The sequence below is a fragment of the Phoca vitulina genome, unplaced genomic scaffold (genome assembly GCF_004348235.1).
Source record: "Phoca vitulina isolate PV1807 unplaced genomic scaffold, GSC_HSeal_1.0 scaffold14, whole genome shotgun sequence".
NCBI classification, from domain to species: Eukaryota; Metazoa; Chordata; class Mammalia; order Carnivora; family Phocidae; genus Phoca; species Phoca vitulina.
The window spans coordinates 21,173,829-21,191,104 of record NW_022589717.1 but is presented as its reverse complement, the minus strand read 5'-3'; the positions used below and the strand labels follow the sequence as shown (position 1 = coordinate 21,191,104).

The 17,276-nt window shown below is 38.5% G+C and overlaps 1 long non-coding RNA gene across 1 annotated transcript; it reads left to right on the top strand.

The window, feature by feature from the left end:
- Window positions 1-33: 33 nt before the first annotated feature.
- On the top strand, window positions 34-5,034 carry LOC116637369. Its single transcript, XR_004300468.1, has 3 exons — window positions 34-279; window positions 1,850-1,946; window positions 2,234-5,034. It is a non-coding gene; the product is annotated as an uncharacterized LOC116637369 (long non-coding RNA).
- The last annotated feature ends 12,242 nt before the right edge of the window (window positions 5,035-17,276 follow it).

The window sequence follows — 17,276 nt, the reverse complement described above, 5'->3', positions numbered from 1 at the left end:
CGGCCTCGCGGCTGCGGCGGGGAGGAGCCGCGGGCCGCGGCGGCGGACGGAGGGGGAGGGCCCGGTGGAGCCCTCGGAGCCAGCGTCGAGGGCGCGGGACCGAGCGCGCTTGCCTCCCCGAGGCGCGCGGCTGGGGGGCGTCCAAGGCCCTGGTCCTTCGGCCCGCTGGCCCGGGGCGAGGGCGCGGCACGGAGATTGCTCGCTGGTTCCTCTCTCCTCCCCTCAGCCCCTCCGCACTACCCCTGGGTAAGGGCGGCCAAGCCGAGGCTCGGAGAGCAAGTGAGTAAAAGTGGGCCGCGGGAGGTGAGAAAGGGAGGGGCCCCTTCCAGGGCCTCCCCCCACCCCCGGCCCGCCCCTCGCCCCGGGCGGGGGGAGGATGCACCGAGTGGGCTGGAGTTGGCGGGAGGGAGGTTTTCGGTCCCTTTCCCGTCTCCTGGCCGCACGGACTCCCCCTGTTCCCCGGTGATTTTCAACGTGAAGCTCGAGTCGGTAAAGCTCTTCCTTGGGGTCTGATTTAGAGGCGGGGGGACAACCCAAATGCTGCGAGCCGCTGAGTAGGTTAAGACGGTTTGAAGACTGAGAAGAAGTACCCATCCTTGCTTGAGGTGCTCCGCGCTCCTGAAGTGGCACAGTCGCGTGTGCATGCGTGGGCTGGGGTGTCGGGGCCCCCAGCCTGGAGGGCTGGTCCGGGACGCCCCTTCCTAGGGACCCACCTGTGCCCTGGAACTCATCTGGGCCCGGCCCGCAGCTCCCCAGAACGCAGGAGCGCAGGTTCCTCCCTGTCAAATGGAGGAGAGAAGAAACTGGCCGCGAAATCAGCGTTCATTTTGAATGGGGGGGGGGGGGGGGGATCCTGGGGCGATTTCCCCGGGGGGTGTAAATACAGAGGCTACGGAGGCGTTGGTTCTGGAGGGAGAATTAGTAGCAGGTTTGCGAGCCCAACGCATCCCGTGTACCTAGATATTAACCTTTCCCTTAGCTAGACAAAGTCTGTGTAAAAGTGTTTCTAAAAAGATCTGTACGTTATCAAGAGTGGTGACTTGACGTTTACGGAATCCCCGCAAGTTGGCATGAGGATGAGCCTACACGGGATTGCACACAAAATGTGCTTTTTCCCATTTGAGTATTTTTACCAGGGGAGCAGATTTTCTGGTAGATAGGATTTTGAAGAGGAGATAAGGCAGATTTCCCATTTTGGCAATGGAAGAATGTTCCCCATATTTGGATTTGCTTCACTTCTCGGACATAAACTTCGCCAAGCTAACGTGAAAGTTGGTGATGGTGGAGGTGGACAGCGGATTAAACGAATTACTGTTAAAGTGGCCGCAGTGGCTAGATAAGACTTCTTCTGCCCCTTTCGATTTCTGGACCCTGATTTACTAGTGGAGCGAGAATTTCCCCTGAAGAGGTGACCGATTAGAATAACTGAAAAATCTGCTGCGATATTTGGTCCAGTACTGAGCTCAGTGTAGGTCCAAGATGGCATATTTACCATTTCTCTCAGGGGCTGTTGTATACTCATGACTTCTTTATGTGTGTGATCACAAATGCTACTTCTGATCCCACAGACTGCTTATCTGACATTCTTCCTGCATTGAGAACTTTTAATATAAAATAAATCTTAGAGCTATAAGGACTTAAGACTTTAAACTCTCATTTAATAAACAGGAGAAGACAGACATTCCATCAAGATTAAGTCACTTGCACAATCTCGTGTAATTAGGTAGCCTAAAAACCAGGACTCAGGGATCCAATCTAGGTTGTTTTCCACTATCCAATCCTTTATTCCCAAATAACCAGTATTATGTTCAATTTCCAAAATAAAAATCCTTTTAAAATTATATTTCAGTGGTTTGAGCTCTCACTCCAAGTGATGAATTCATCTTAGTAGTTTTGGAACAGGCCTTCCTTATGGTTTGTACTTCGAGACTAAGGACATTGAAAAGGTAAATTAATTTTGGTTTTAAAAAATTATGTGGCTCTTAAAACCTGTGACCCTACGTTTTAAGAATTAGAATTTATAAAAGATTACTGAAATGAGACAAACATGTTCTTTCTTGATACACAGGAGCTAGAATTGATCCCATATGTTGTCAGTCATGACAGTCAGTAATCAGATCACTGATGAGATAGCTGAGCTTCTTCTCAGTGCCACTGATATAATTTCCAAAAAGTCACTAAGCAGTGCTATGGAAGTGAACTAACTTCTGATTCTTTCTTTCTTTTTTTGCAGGGGGAAATTGCATAGCTCACCTAGAGCCAGCTTGACAGCGTAATTTTTAGGAATCAAGAAATCAAGAATTAATATTGGGTTATTTCTTAAGATTAAGCCTTAAAAGTCCACTTCGACATGGCACACCATGTGCACACTTGAACATGAAAATGATCTTCCCTCAAGGAGATCTCTCTCTTCAACTAAATCAATGGAAGTGGTTCCAAGAAGAAGAGACCCCCTATCTGACCAAACTCAGCCAGACAAATTAAATCAGTCTTTTTGAGCAAGGAGTAAAGCTATACAAGAGTGGCCTGATCACCCCTTTCTGCTTGCATCACCACCGAGCAGCCCCCTCTAGGATGGCCACCTATTGTGCCTTGTACAAGGGCACCTGGCTGGGACAGCCAGTGAGAGCTGGAATCCTGCCAGGCTCCACTCACCACGCCGGGTTTATGGGTGTGTGGTTGTGTCTACTCAGACTATGTGGCTTTTCTAAGTTGTACCAAGGCACCCTGTATGGGCGAGGGGCAGTTCTGACCATCCCAGTACCATATCCCAGTTCTACCCAGGATTCCTGACCTCAGATGGAATGACGATTCTCATGAGCAGATTAGGTTTGTTGTAAAAGATGAAATATTTGACCCAAATTGAAATTAATTTCATAGATAAAGCTCAAAATTTTACTATGGATATGAATTATGTTTGTATGTATTTATATATGTATATATAGTTACGTGGCTACACATTTCTATGTATCAGAAATTAGCACAACTTAAACTTAGTAAATGGTGAAAATAAAACTATTTTGGGTATCGGAATCACTTTTATATATGAATTTCTGGTCTTGACAGAAATACATACTATTACCTTTCAACAAAGAATGTATTAAGTGCCAGGCACTGTGCCGAGCAATGTGTATACAGTAATGAAAAATAATACACCCTGCTTCTAGGTAGTTTATTATCTAGCAAGGAGGACAAATGATAAGGTCACAGAATAATTTATGGTTTTATCAATTGTGCTAAGGCCTGTGAGAGACATGCCAAGATGGAGAATAACAAGGCACACTTATTTCAGATTAAGTGACTGGAAAAAGTCTGTGAAAATGACATTTCAGTTTGAGACCTGAGGTGAGTTGGAACGAGTTTATGGTGTAACTCCACCCTATTAAAGTATAGAAGCATTTGAATTCAGAATAGAATATGAGACATTTAAGGGAAAGCACAGAATAAAGAGGTAAATAAGGAGAGAGGTTAAATTCATAGTGTAGTTTATAAACTCTAGGTAACTAATGAAGTTATATTCATGTATTTGTCATTTCCTTTTGCAAGTACCTAATCCTCATTGATCTTTGTCTCTTTCTTTAAATCCTGGGTTTTTACTCAACTTCTAGGGATTATTGTAGTTTGAATGGACATGGTAATGGCCATTGTTGTCTTACCTAACCAGCACTTAGGTGTTATGTTTTTGTTTTCATTTGTGCATTGTTGGTAACTGTGGAGACTTTTTCATTCGTGGGAGTTAAATACTCATGAGATTTTAAACTCTATGAGGGTAGGAATTACATTTCCTTCTTGTTTGGCTCCCCCAGCAAGGAGTCTTAATCATACAGTGTCATACATTTCATACTCCTCATCCCACTCATACAGTGTCATACACCAGCCTCATCATGCAATGACCAGTCTCTTCATAAATTCTGCTGACTGACCAGTCTTGCTCAACTAAATACCTTTAAAGGTTTAAAATGGAGGAAATACTTGCCTTATAAAAAAATCTAAATTGTTAAACAGAAGAGAACACACAACTTAAAGTGCACCGTCATGAAGGAATTTCAGGACGTGCTGCTACAAAGTGTGGCCCCGTGGAGGAAAGGCAGCCAACAAAGCCAAAGAAGAATCACACATCTTTTTTAAAATTAAAGATTCATTATAGTTCAAGCACATTGACGCAGTGGTAGGGCTGCTGGTAAGGGTTTTTCTACAGTTACTCAGTCTTCCTTTCAAAAGTTGGCACAGCAGTGCACAATGATTCTCTCATGGAGCTTGCGGAGGTGATGCGTGCTGTAGAGGAAAGGGATTATGGGGAACGAGAAGGCAGGAGTTGTGAGAAATAATACTTTTGTATACATTCTCAGGAAAGAGGTCTCCAGAGGTATGGGCAGAGACTTGAAGTAGTGAGCCACATGCATGCAGATGTCTACAGGCATAGGGAACCGCAAGTCAAAGGCCACGAAGCCAGCATGCTTGGTATGTCTAAGGATTAGCAAAGAGACCAGCGTGGCTGGAACAGAGTGGGTGACAGAGGAAATGACAAGAAATGTAGCCAGAGAAGTAGCCAGGGGCAGGGCACAGATTGCCTAGGATTTTGTAAACTAGGTTTCAGATTTTGGCTTCCACTCTGAATGAACGATTATCGCTGGGGGTTCTTACCAGAAGTAGAGAAACTACTCGTTATTTCCTATATCCACAGAGTGAATTAGATATAAGGCATTGGTTAAATGGGTGTCAGGAAACTGAAAAAAGCAAAAAGGGAACACTGAGGAAAAACAGGAGCAGCTCCCATCCTTAGGGACTGAGGAACAAAAGAGGAATTAGGATTACCAGAACCTAGAAGCTGACTGAGAGCCCGAGGACACCTCGGAGATAGGGCTGCGGCCCAGCCCGGGTGGGGATTCTCCAAGATGGTGAAGTGTAGTTGATTATGGGAGTGCTAGAAGAAAGCTGGAGACTGAAACCACGTGCCACTGACAGGATGTATTTGTTTTCTAAGGTTGCCATTACAAACTACCACAAACGAGGTGGTTTAAAACAACAGAGATTGGGGCGCCTGGGTGGCTCAGTCGGTTAAGCGGCTGTCTTCGGCTTGGGTCATGATCCCAGGGTCCTGGGATCAAGCCCCGCATTGGGCTCCCTGCTCAGCGGGAAGCCTGCTTCTCCCTCTGCCTGCCACTCCCTCTGCTTGTCCTCTCTCTCTCTCTCTCTTTCTCTCTCGCTCTCTGATAAATAAATAAAATCTTAAAAATAAATAAATAAATAAAAAATAAAACAACAGAAATGTATTCCCTCACAGCTCTGGAGGCTGTGAGTCTGAAATTAAAGTGTCAGCAGGGTTGATTCCTTCTGAGAGATATGAGGGAGGATCTGTTCTGTGTGTCTCCTAGTTCTGGTAGGCTCAGGGGTTCTTTTGGTTTGTAGATGGACTTCCCTTTATGTCTTCATATCATATCCCTATGTCCTTAATCTGTCTATGTGTCCATATTTTGCCTTTATATAAAGACACCAATCCTTGGATTAAGGTCCATCTCATCTTGATCATCTGCAAAGACTTTATTTTCAAATAAGGTCACATTCATAGGTACTGGGGATTAGGACTTTAATAATCTTTTGGGGGGCACAATTTAATGCATAACACAAGATAAGGAGTCATTGCCGGGGTTATGCAGACAGGAACAGCAAGATAAAAAGAAGGAACAATTCTCTTCTGTCATCCTTTTGCCTTCCATCCTCACATGCATTCGAATAGCAGTGTGTAACTTCTGACTCCCCCCAAACTTTACTAATATAGCCTATTGTTGACTGGAAGCCTTACCTATAACATAAACATTCAGTTAGCACATATTTTGTGTTGTATGTATTATATGCGGTATTCTTATGGTAAATTAAGCTAGAGAAAAGAAAATGTTATTAAGAAAATCATAAGCAAGAGAAAATACAATACTGTCCTATTTTTATTGAAGAAAATCTGCATGTAAGTGGACCTGCACAGTTTCAACCCATGTTGTTCAAGGGTTGACGGCCTTGCCTTGTTATCCTTTTATTCTACAGAATCTGTAGTAATGTCACCTCTCTCATTTCTGATACTGATAATTTGTGTCTTCTGTCTTGCTTCTTGATCAATGTGACTGAAAGTTTATCAATTTTATTGGTTTTCTCAAAGAACCAGATTTTGGTTTCATTGATTTTCTCTACTGTTTTTGTTTTTTATTTAGTTGACTTCCCCTTTGATCTTTATTGTTTACTCTGTTTTACTTACCTTGGGTTTCATTTGCTCTGATTTTGCTAGTTGCTTAAGACGGAACCTGAGGTCATTGATTTGAGACCTCTCTCTTTCTCTAATGTAGGCATTTAGCCCTATACATTTTCCCTTTAGTACTGCTTTAGCCACATGCTAGAAATTTTGAAATGCTGTATTTTCAGTTTCAATCAGTTCAAAATACTTTCTAATTTTTCCTTTGAGTTCTTTGACTCAGAGGTTATTTAAAGTCTTCTATTTAGTTTTCAAATACTTGGGGATATTTTTGAGGCCTGTCTGTTGTTGATTCTAAATCAATTACATTGCAGTCAGAGAGTATAATGTGCATGAACTGATTCTTTTAAAAAATTTTTGAGACTTTTTATAGGTAGGAAATGGTCCATCTTGGTAAACATTCTGTGTAAAATTGAAACAATGTATATTTTGGGTGGAGTGTTCCATAAACGTTGATCAGGTTCATTTGGTAGATAGTACTGTTCAGTCTTCTGTCTCCTTACTAATTTTCTGTCTACTTGTTCTATCAGTTATTGAGAGACAGAAATAATGACATCTTTGACTATGGGGAGGATTTTTGTTTCTTCTTACAGTCCTATTGGTCTTTGTTTCATGTATTTTCAACTTATGTTAATTGGCTGTGTAAACATTTAGGATTGTTATGTCTTCTTGATAAATTGTCTCTTTTGTCATTATGAAATGTCCTTCTTTGGGGCGCCTGGGTGGCTCAGTCGTTAAGTGTCTGCCTTCAGCTCAGGTCATGATCTCATGATCCCAGCGTCCTGGGATCAAGCCCCACATAGGGCTCCCTACTCAGTGGGAAGCCTGCTTCTCCTTCTCCCACTCCCCCTGCTTGTGTTCCCTCTCTCATTGTCTCTCTCTCTCTGTCAAATAAATAAATAAAATCTTTAAAAAAAATGAAATGTCCTTCTTTATCCTTGGGAATGATCCCTGCTCTAAAATCTACTTTGTTACTAATACAACTACTCTTTTTTCCTTTTGATTAGTGTTAATAGATTTTTTCCATGCTATTTTTAATTTATTTCTGTCTTTATATTTAAAGTGCATTTATTGTAGGCAGCATATAGTTAGTTGGGTTTTGTTTATTTTTGCCACTATGACAAGCTATTACTTTTAACTGAAGTATTTAGACCCTTTACATTTGGTGTAAGTACTGATCCAGTTTGGTTTAAAATCCTTTACCTTATTATTTGCTTTTTATTTGTTCTGTCTATTCTTTATTTGCTTGTTATTCTTTTTCTCCTTTTTTTAGATTGAATATTTTTATTCAATTTTATCTCTGTTAATGGCTGATTAGCTATAACTTTCTTTTTTGTGTGTGTTTACTATAATGTTTGGAATATCTTTAGTTTATCATAGTGTGTCTTCAGTTAATATTATACCACTTTAGGGGTGCCTGGGTGGCTCAGTCGTTAAGCGTCTGCCTTTGGCTCGGGTCATGATCCCAGGGTCCTGGGATCGAGCCCCGCATCGGGCTCCCTGCTCAGCGGGAAGCCTGCTTCTCCCTCTCCCACTCCCCCTGCTTGTGTTCCCTCTCTTGCTGTGTCTCTCTCTGTCAAATAAATAAATAAAATCTTAAAAAAAAAATTATACCACTTTATGTATAGTATAAAAACCTTAACAGTATACATTAATTTCCTCTTCTCAGCCTTTGTACATACACTGTATATATGTTATCAATTACAGTATATATTATTATTTTTGTTTAGACAGATACCTATTTTTTAGGGAGATTTGAAAATAAGAATAAAAGTTTTTTTATTTCCACACACATACCATTTCTGATGCTCTTCTTTCCTTAGCATAGATCCAGATTTTTATCTGGTATGATTTTCCTTGTGCCTGAAGAACATGTGTTAATGGTTTTTGTAGTAAGGGTCTGATTGTGATTTTATTTTTAGTTTTGGGATGTCTGGAAAACTCTTTCTTGTGCTTTGGTTTTTGAGAGAGATTTTTACTGGATATAGAATTTTAGGTTGACAGTTCTACCTCCCACTGCCAGTACTTTAAAGATGTTGCTCTACTGTCTTAATTATATTTTCCCAACAAGAACTTTTTCTCATTCTTATTTCGTTTTTGTTTTTGTTGTTGTTGTTGTTTATTTGTCTTTTTTCTGTGGTTACTTGTCACATTTTCCCTTTTTTAGTGGGTTTAAGCCCTTTAATTCTAATATACCTTGGTGTAGTTTTCCTCAGGGTTCTTGTGTTTGGGGTTTGTTGAGATTCTTGGATTTGTGGGTCTATAGATCTCCTCAAATTTGGAAAAATTTTTGTCCATTATGTCTTCCAATATCCACCCCGCTCTTTGAGGATCCTAATTACATGTATATTAGGCCAGTTGTGTTCTACAGTTTACTGAAGCTCTCTTCATTTTATTTTATAGTCTTTATTTTCTCTGTACTTTAGATAGATTCTATATATTTAAGTTTACTAGTCTTTAATTCTGCAATGTCTAAATTGCTGTTTATCCCATCTCAGGTATTTTTATTTTTTTATTTCAAGCATTATATTTTTCATCTCCGAAAGTTTGATTTGGGCCTTTTTAAAATCTTTCAAGTTTGTATTTTACCTGTTCAATGCTTCCTCTACATTCTTGAACATATGGGATATAGTTGCAGTAACTGTTTTGATGTCCTTGTTTGACAGTTCTATTATCTGTGCCAGTTCTGGGACTGTGTTTATTTACTGATTTTTGTCTTTATTATGGTTTATATTACCCAACTTCTTTGCATGCCTGATGATATTTTATTTAATTCCAAACATTGTGATTTTTACCTTGTTAGATGCTTAATATTCCTATAAATATTCTTGAGCCTTGTTCTGAAGTGCAGTTGAATGACTTGGTAATCGTCTGATCTTTTTTTTGCTTTTAAACATGGTTAGGTAAAACCAGAATTACCTTTAATCTAAGGCTAATTTTCTCCACTACTGAAGTGATATCATTGTAAATGCTCTTCCTGATTTTCTTTTCATTATGAGGTTTACCTCTGTGGCTGTTTGGAACATGCACTATTCTTGGACCTGAGTTCTATGTATCTGCTCCTTTCAAGGGTTCTTTCCCTTTCCTCAGGCAAGTTCTCCATAGTCATATGCTACTAAAAACTCAACTGAAAACTTGAGGGGTATCCTCTGTGGATTTCCACAGCTCTCTTTCTGTGCAGCTGTCTCCTCTCTGGGACTTGGCTTTTTGAACTCCTCCTCTCGGCCTCTCTAGACTCCATGTGTCTCTTCTGTCAACTCAAGGTTACTGCCTGGTTCTGTTTGGATTCCCCTCCCTGCACTGCGGCCTGGAAAATCTGTCTGGGCAGTATGCTGGGACAGTCACAGGGCTTACCTGGCTTGTTTTCCCTCTCGGATCAACATTCTCTGCTTACTTAGCTGATATACAATGCCTGAATATCTTGTCCAGTGTTTTAGTTTTCATGGTTATAACATTATAATATTAACTGTTCAGTTGTTTCAGGTGGTGTGGTGAATCTGGTCCCTGTTCCTCCATCTTGGCTAGAAGCAGGCATCCCAGAGTATCTTTCTTTTTTTTTTGGTGAGAAAGTTTTCAAAGGCGAAGTCCATTTCTTTAAGGATTTAGGAAATAATGGGAACCGAGTCAATGGGGGATTCATTTCAGTTTCTTATTGCCAGCCTATGTTCATGTCTTCCTGCCTCCTTAGACCTGTAGCTTCATATAATCTGTACCCTCATGAAGTAGTTGGCAAGAGTTTATTTCAGTCTTTTTCCATTTTGGCTCTTCATTATAGGTAATGATCCTAACTACATTTCCCCTTCTTCTATCATGTCCCTTTATCTCTGTCTACCACCTTTTGTTTTCAGATCTTCTTCCTGGCTCTGCTATTACCCTGGGGAAACCTGACTCTCAGAATGTTTTTCCCTCATGCTACAACAGTAACAGTTACTTATTTTGTTTATGCTAAACAGTGTGTTAAATTTATTTAGAAAACACATAAAAAAACCTTCTTCTACTTTTTTTTTTTTTTCTTTGCCTAGAGGGTAACACCTGGCTGCTGTGTACTCTGAATATAAGGATGGGGAACTAGCAGCAGACTTTCAATACATGCTTCTGTTTTCAGCCCTCTGTTGTACTCTGCTACCCATCACACCTGGTGTCCTTGAGTCAATAACCCCTCCTAAGTTCTGAAAGGCAGAATGCCTCAGTCCTTGGCTGCAGCCTCTTCATATTTATTCTGGGCTGTGTCTTTTCTTAGCCTGCTTCACCTCACAGAACTGTATTGAAATAGTTCATCCATTGATAAACTCCCTCATGTCCTTCTCCCTGCTCTGTTTACCCCTTCCCTTTTAAACCGATATATTCTTATTTTAATGGGATCTGAGGAATGAGGGGAAATTAATTCATATGCTCAGTTTGTAATCTTGAACTGGCATGGATTGCTATTTAGTTACTAAAGCTAAGAATTAATTTCTGTAACTTACATTTAATTCTTTAATTCACACTACTGACCAATTCCTTTCCCTGAAGCTGTGTCTTTCCTTATTTTAGTAACTCCAATCTCAACTGATTTTCCTCTTATTTATCTGGATACTACTGCTTAGTCTTCACTTCCTTTCTACATCTCTTTACATGTTTTTATACCCTAGACTTATATTCTTGACCTTCTTCTCTGCAGTATACCTATTGAACCCTTGCATATTGATACCTGCCTGGTATTTCAAACTCAGCACACCCCAAACCAGACTTGTCAATTTCACATCTAAATCTGCTCCTCACCTATACCTCCTGCCTTGATGAACAGTACTTCCATACCTCTAATCACCACGCCAGAAATTTAGAAGCCATCTGTCCTCCCCCTTTCAGATATAATTGGCTGTCATGTCCTGCCTGTAACATCTCTGAAGTATTCGCTTCTTTCTATCCTCTCAGCTTCTTTTGTTTCTATTATTCTTAATTTTTTATTATAGGAAAATTTAAACATAGTAAAATGTACCTATCACTCATTTTCAACAATTGCCAATATTTGGCTAATCTTGTCTCACCTCTATTCCCTTCTTATTTTGTCCTTTCACTGGATTATGTTAAAACAAGTTCCAGGTGTCATATCATTCATCAGTAAAAACTTCAGTGTTCATTTCTAAAAGGAAAAGACTTTTTAAGACATGGGCACAACAACTCTACCATCATAAAATAATAACAATACCTTAATAACATATTTATATATCCAGTAAATGTTTATATTTCCTTGGTTGTCTCATAATTTCTTGCTTTTACAATAGATTGGTTCAAATCTGGAACTAAGCAAGAACCACACATTGTATTTGGTTGATAATTCTTTATTGAGTCTCATTTAGTTTAGAGGTTCTTCCTCCTTTTTGTTTTTACTTTCCATTTGTTTGCTGAATGAATCAGGTCATTTATCCTATAGAATTTCCCACATTGTGGATTTTTCTGATTTTATCTTCATGGTATCTTTAAAACTTTTTCTCTATCTCTGTGTTTTCTATAAACTCATATTTAGATCTAGAAGCTTGATTAGAATTTTTATAAGAACGCTCTATAGATGGTTCCTATTTCATCATTTCAGGGGGCATATAATATAGAAATTTTCAGTGGCTTAGTATGTTGTCATACTAACCCATCCATTAAAAAAATCCCTATAGCCTTTCATCTAGTGGTTTTAATAGCTACTGAGTATTGCCTAGGTCCATTTTTATTAGAAGCCTATCATTTCTTACCAGATTTACTGCAACAATTTCTTAAGGTTTCCACACCTATAATTTCTTTCCCTAACTTGACCTCATTATATCCACTGCCACTAAATGGATTTTTGTATACAACACATAATTTCATATGATTCCCCTGGATAAAATTCTTCAGTAGATTTTTAGCCAATTCAGAATAGAATCTAAAATCTGTAGTAAGATATGCAAAAGCCTTTACAACTCTGGTCCCTGCCCCATTTATATTCCATTTATATTTAATTTATTCATAATTCATTATAGTTATTTTGTTATATATAATTTATTATAAAACAACTTTTAAAAACCACATATTAATTAGGTCTTATTCCTTACACATTACATATTATATTTACTTATTCAATTCAACTGAATAAAATTTTATTGCTATATATAAATTCCCTAAGAGCAGAAACACCAATTAGCAGATGGCATTTACATGAGTTTCTTTACAGAGAGTTGACCTTTACTAAATATGTACAATTGGTCCTTAATCATGTCTGAATCACTGATGGAATCATGGAATCATGTCTGAATCAGATGGATTCTATCTGCAGCATTCACTGCATTTGGCCACAGCTGCAGGGACTGTGACCTGCCATTATCACCTAGTCTCTTTTATGTAGCCAGCTCCACATCTAATATGTGCTTTTGAGTCTCCAAAGACCTTGCTGATGTGCCTTTGAAAATCCTCGATTCACTGATTTGCTCTCCGCTCATTGACTGGAGTAGGTCTCAGTGAGAGGGACTAAATTAGAGTGGAGATCCCGGGGCGCCTGCAACAGGAGTTTCTTGTGTGGATTTGTCATGATGGCTAGCAGTTGTGTCTCTTGGAATTGAGTGTTATTGATTCAAACTTATTTTTAAAAAGTAGCTTAATTTAATGGTAGTGACTTAAACTGTTATTTTTATAGTATATGCTAGGGTTTTTTTTTTTTTTTTCCTTTTAGTAAATGTCAATTTCTTATAATACCTTAATCAGCTGCAGTGGTATAATTTGCTAATACATTTTACTTCAATGGAATTGGAAGGATGAGCTAATGGGACCAGACGATGTTCAGAAATGGTACTTAATTATAAAATATTTGGAAAATAGTCTACATCATGAAATTACCTCATAAACAGAATGATTACAACTGAGATGATTCAGTAATTAATGGTTACATCAAGTAAATTAACTCATTTGTATCTCAGCCCTATGTAAATGATGTGAGAAAGTATAATACCTTAACTATGTAGACAATTAATAAAATATGGAAGACATTATAAATTCACAGACTTGAAAGCCCACACAGCTATGGAATTAATTATTTTTGTGTGTACTAGGTGTTTTGGAAACTGAGCATTGATTTTCTGGCTTTGACTCATATCAAGACCACCCTGTAGCAGAATTTAATTCCTCAATGAGTATCTATTTATCATTTAGCTAAATGTTTGGCAACTAAGCCACCAAAACAACATATGCAAATGAACATTTACTAATGATTGAATGAAAACATGCTCTATTTCTAGATGTGTTTAATTCAAGATATATAAATATATATTTTTTTAATATAAAAATACTAAGACTTATTTATTCAAAACAGGCTACCTCAATCTTCAAAGATACCAAGCTGTGTACAATTTTGTCAATTTGACAATCTGGCAAAACATTTCTTTGGAAATATGAAAGATAGGTCCAATATGAATCTAATTAAATCAAACGTAAATATATGATCATTTAAACATTTTCAAATAAACATTTAAAACATTATTTATCTTATAAATAATTGTCCTGGAGAAAATTTATGTTCTAGAAACCTTTATCGTGTAGTTTAAAATGTGGATTTGCAGTAGTGTTGTGGTTATTGGTCTGGATGGGGACAGATACATCTGTAAAAGAATGTTCTGACTAAAAAAAAAACTTAGCATTTAAATTTTAGGGCCAAAGAAATCATTACATCTAAGGCAACAATATATCAAAATTTGATAGAATGTGATATAGTTAAAAAATTATTTGTGTGAGGTGGTTTGAGACCACAAATTTTTGGCCTTATTCTAAAATTCACGAATTGCACATATCCTTTTATTTTCAAAATGAGTGGTTTACTCATCAAAGAAATTCTTCAGTTTTTTGTTGGAAATGTGTCTAAATTTTATGTCCTGGCCAAGGGCATGAAGTTCTGCAAACATTTTCATTTATTAATAATTATAAACACCTGGGCATTTTGTAGACATTACAGATATTTTTACATGCACAAATTTAGAATAAATGTTGGATAAGAAAGAAACCTTTCTAACTTTAAAATCTATTTGTATTTCATAAGACCATAGGTTCCGCAAGACTCAATCTTTTGGTGTTTTGGTTTGTTTACCTTACATAAAATGTGATTTTTCTATTTAAAATATCTGAAATATATATTCTCAAATATCAACTAGTTTTTGAAACATGTTTGGATAGTTTAAGTGTAAATTAACCCAAATGTCAGGATTTCATATCATTTAAAACAGATGATTTTTTTTTTTTTCCTTTTTTGGTAAAGGAATGGAGAATTGTGGGTTTATTCTTGGGAGCATGAGTTTAAAACATACTGAGCTAGCCCTTATTTTCCTTTGAAAAATAATTCTATTTTAATTACCAAATGTACATTGTTTATTGCTTTTATAAGCTAAAGAATAGCTTAACATGATTGATATGCACCTGAGGAAGAATAATTTTATTTTCATCCTGAAAAAGTGAGAGGCTCTGCATGTGAAACCAACCCAAAGGCCAGCACTATACATGGAGATAGTCCTAAAATGAAGTCTTCACTCACAGGAAAAGAAAATTTTAAAGGTGTGTTGATCTTGTGAAGTGCGGATATTGATTTAGTGTCTCCTTAGGAAAAACTTAGATCATATTTCTGAAGTTCAGTGTTGCATTCTGTACATTTTTAATCCAAGCTTATCTCATTTCTTTAAAAACTAGGATTTTCTCTTTTTTCATCTCTGGTGGGACTTAATGAATTTCTCCATTCTTTTTGTGCTATTCTATTTATACAGATGAGTGGCTATTTTTTTCATATTGGTTCTTCTAGGAGCTTTCTCTCTTTAACCACCCATGTGACATTGCTGTCTAGTCTTTGAATCCATTTGATCAATTACTCTTGTGAAATGAATATTTCTTGAATGGAAGAGCTGTTGTTGAGCGGTATTTATGCCAGGCTCAGCAGTAAGTGTTTGGCATCTATCACCTCATTTAATCATTGTAGCAACTCTACACTGAAATATATTTTGCATAAAAGAAACAAAACTCAGTGAGCTGAGGAAAAGACCATATTCAATCAGTTGACTATGGTGCTTCCAAAAGAGCTGGCCCCTGTGGTTATCATTTTATACTAAACACAGATGTCCCAGTATGGTGCTTATCTTCTCATTATTAACGTGAGATCACATCTTTCTGTATATGTACTGCTAAGAGTTCTTGGTACTTGCTTTCATCATGTGTTTTTAAAGTCTGAAGGTCATTGCATATATAAGTTCTTAGTCATTGTGATACAAATAACACAACCTCTTTCTCTAATTCTCCTTATTTCCACTGACCCTTTCCTTCACTTCATCTCCTCTACCTCCTCTGGAGATAAACACTCTGTGCTTTGTCATCACCTCTGTGATATTGATATTTCTCCATTTGACTACATTCTCTCTATTAATTATATATGCTTTGTAACAATATCATTATAAACTTGGCAGCTTAAAACAAAAGATGCTTATTATCTCATAGTTTCTATGTGTTAGGAGTACAGGATCAGCTTTAGGGCCTCTCAGTGCTGCTATAAAGGTGTTGGCTGGGGCTCCAGACTCAACTGAGGCAAGACTGGGGAAGGATCTGCTTTCAAGTTCATGTGGTTGTTGGCAGATTTCAGTTTCTTACAGGCTGTTGGACTGAAAGCCTTAGTTTCCTGTTGACTGCTGGCCAGAGGACATTTTCAGTTATCACATGGCCCTTGACGTGGGTATGTGGTTCAGCTCACAACATGGCAGCTTGCTTCTTCAAAGCTAGCAAAGAAGAGAGGGTGTCCTCTTAAGATGGCCATTAAAATCTTGTGTAATGTAATCATGTACATCTTGTCACCTTTGCTGTATTCTACTGGTTAGAAGCAAGGCACAGGTCCTGCTCACTCTCAAGGGAAGAGAATCACACAAAAGTGTGAGCACTGGGAGGTGGACATCCTGGGGGTCACCTAATGTCTGCCTGTCCTCCTGTCTTCAAGGCTTCCTGCTTAACTATTTCTGCCCTCTTTGTTCTACCTCATTTGGTGCTCTAGGCCATTGATCTCTCTTCTTTCTCTTGATGAAGAGAAAGAGCTTCCTCCTATTTTTACCTCTCTCATTATCCTCCTTAGATTAGATTCCTTGCTCCGGTAATAGCTCAACTACTGTTTCTTGCTAATGACTCCCTTGACCGTTTGCCTGTTGGCCACATTCACCTGAAAAGCCTTTAACTCTAGGTGATCCCAATAATCCCTCTCCTCTGAGTCTAAACTCAGATGGCACTACTATAAATTCATGCTCACAAATTCAACTCAGTTCACAACTGTGCTCAGCAATTTTACCAGGTCTCCCAACTCAGTTTGCTTTCCCACTTGCCACAACTATTCCAAACTTTCTTCACACTCCTCAAATCTCCAAGCCCCACTCCCTCCACCTCTTTATTATCAGCATGACAAGTTACCTCCTGTATTATGCACATAAAAAGAGAAACCATCATATGGGATTTCCCTTGACTTCCTGCCACCAAATTTACAAATCTTCCTGCATCTGCTGCTATCTCTTCCTTTATCTCCACTTTAACTGGACAGACTGCTCTGTCTCCTGTAAAAAGTCATATCCTCCACCTGAATCTCATTCCTACTTTAACATATAGCTTCAACCTCTTCATCTTTATTGGCTTCTTCTCATAAATATGTAAATATGTAAATATTTAAGCCATTCCTTGAAACCCATGTTTCCCTATGCAGCCACATTCTCATCTTTCTTCTCTTCACAGCCTGACATCTTTTTGTTTTTTTAAGATTTTATTTATTTAGAGAGAAAGAGTGTGAGCAAAGGGAGGGGCAGAGGGAGAGGGAGAGAGAGAATCCAAAGCAGATTCCATGCTGAGTGTAGAGCCAGTTGTAGGACTCCATCCCATGACCCTGAGATCATGACCTGAGCTGAAATCAAGAGTTGGAAGTTTAACCAACTGAGCCACCCAGACACCCCTTCACAGCCTGACTTCTTGACACTGTTGTGTACACTGTCTCTTTTACCTTATTTTCCACTCCATTCCATTCCAGTTTCCAACATCA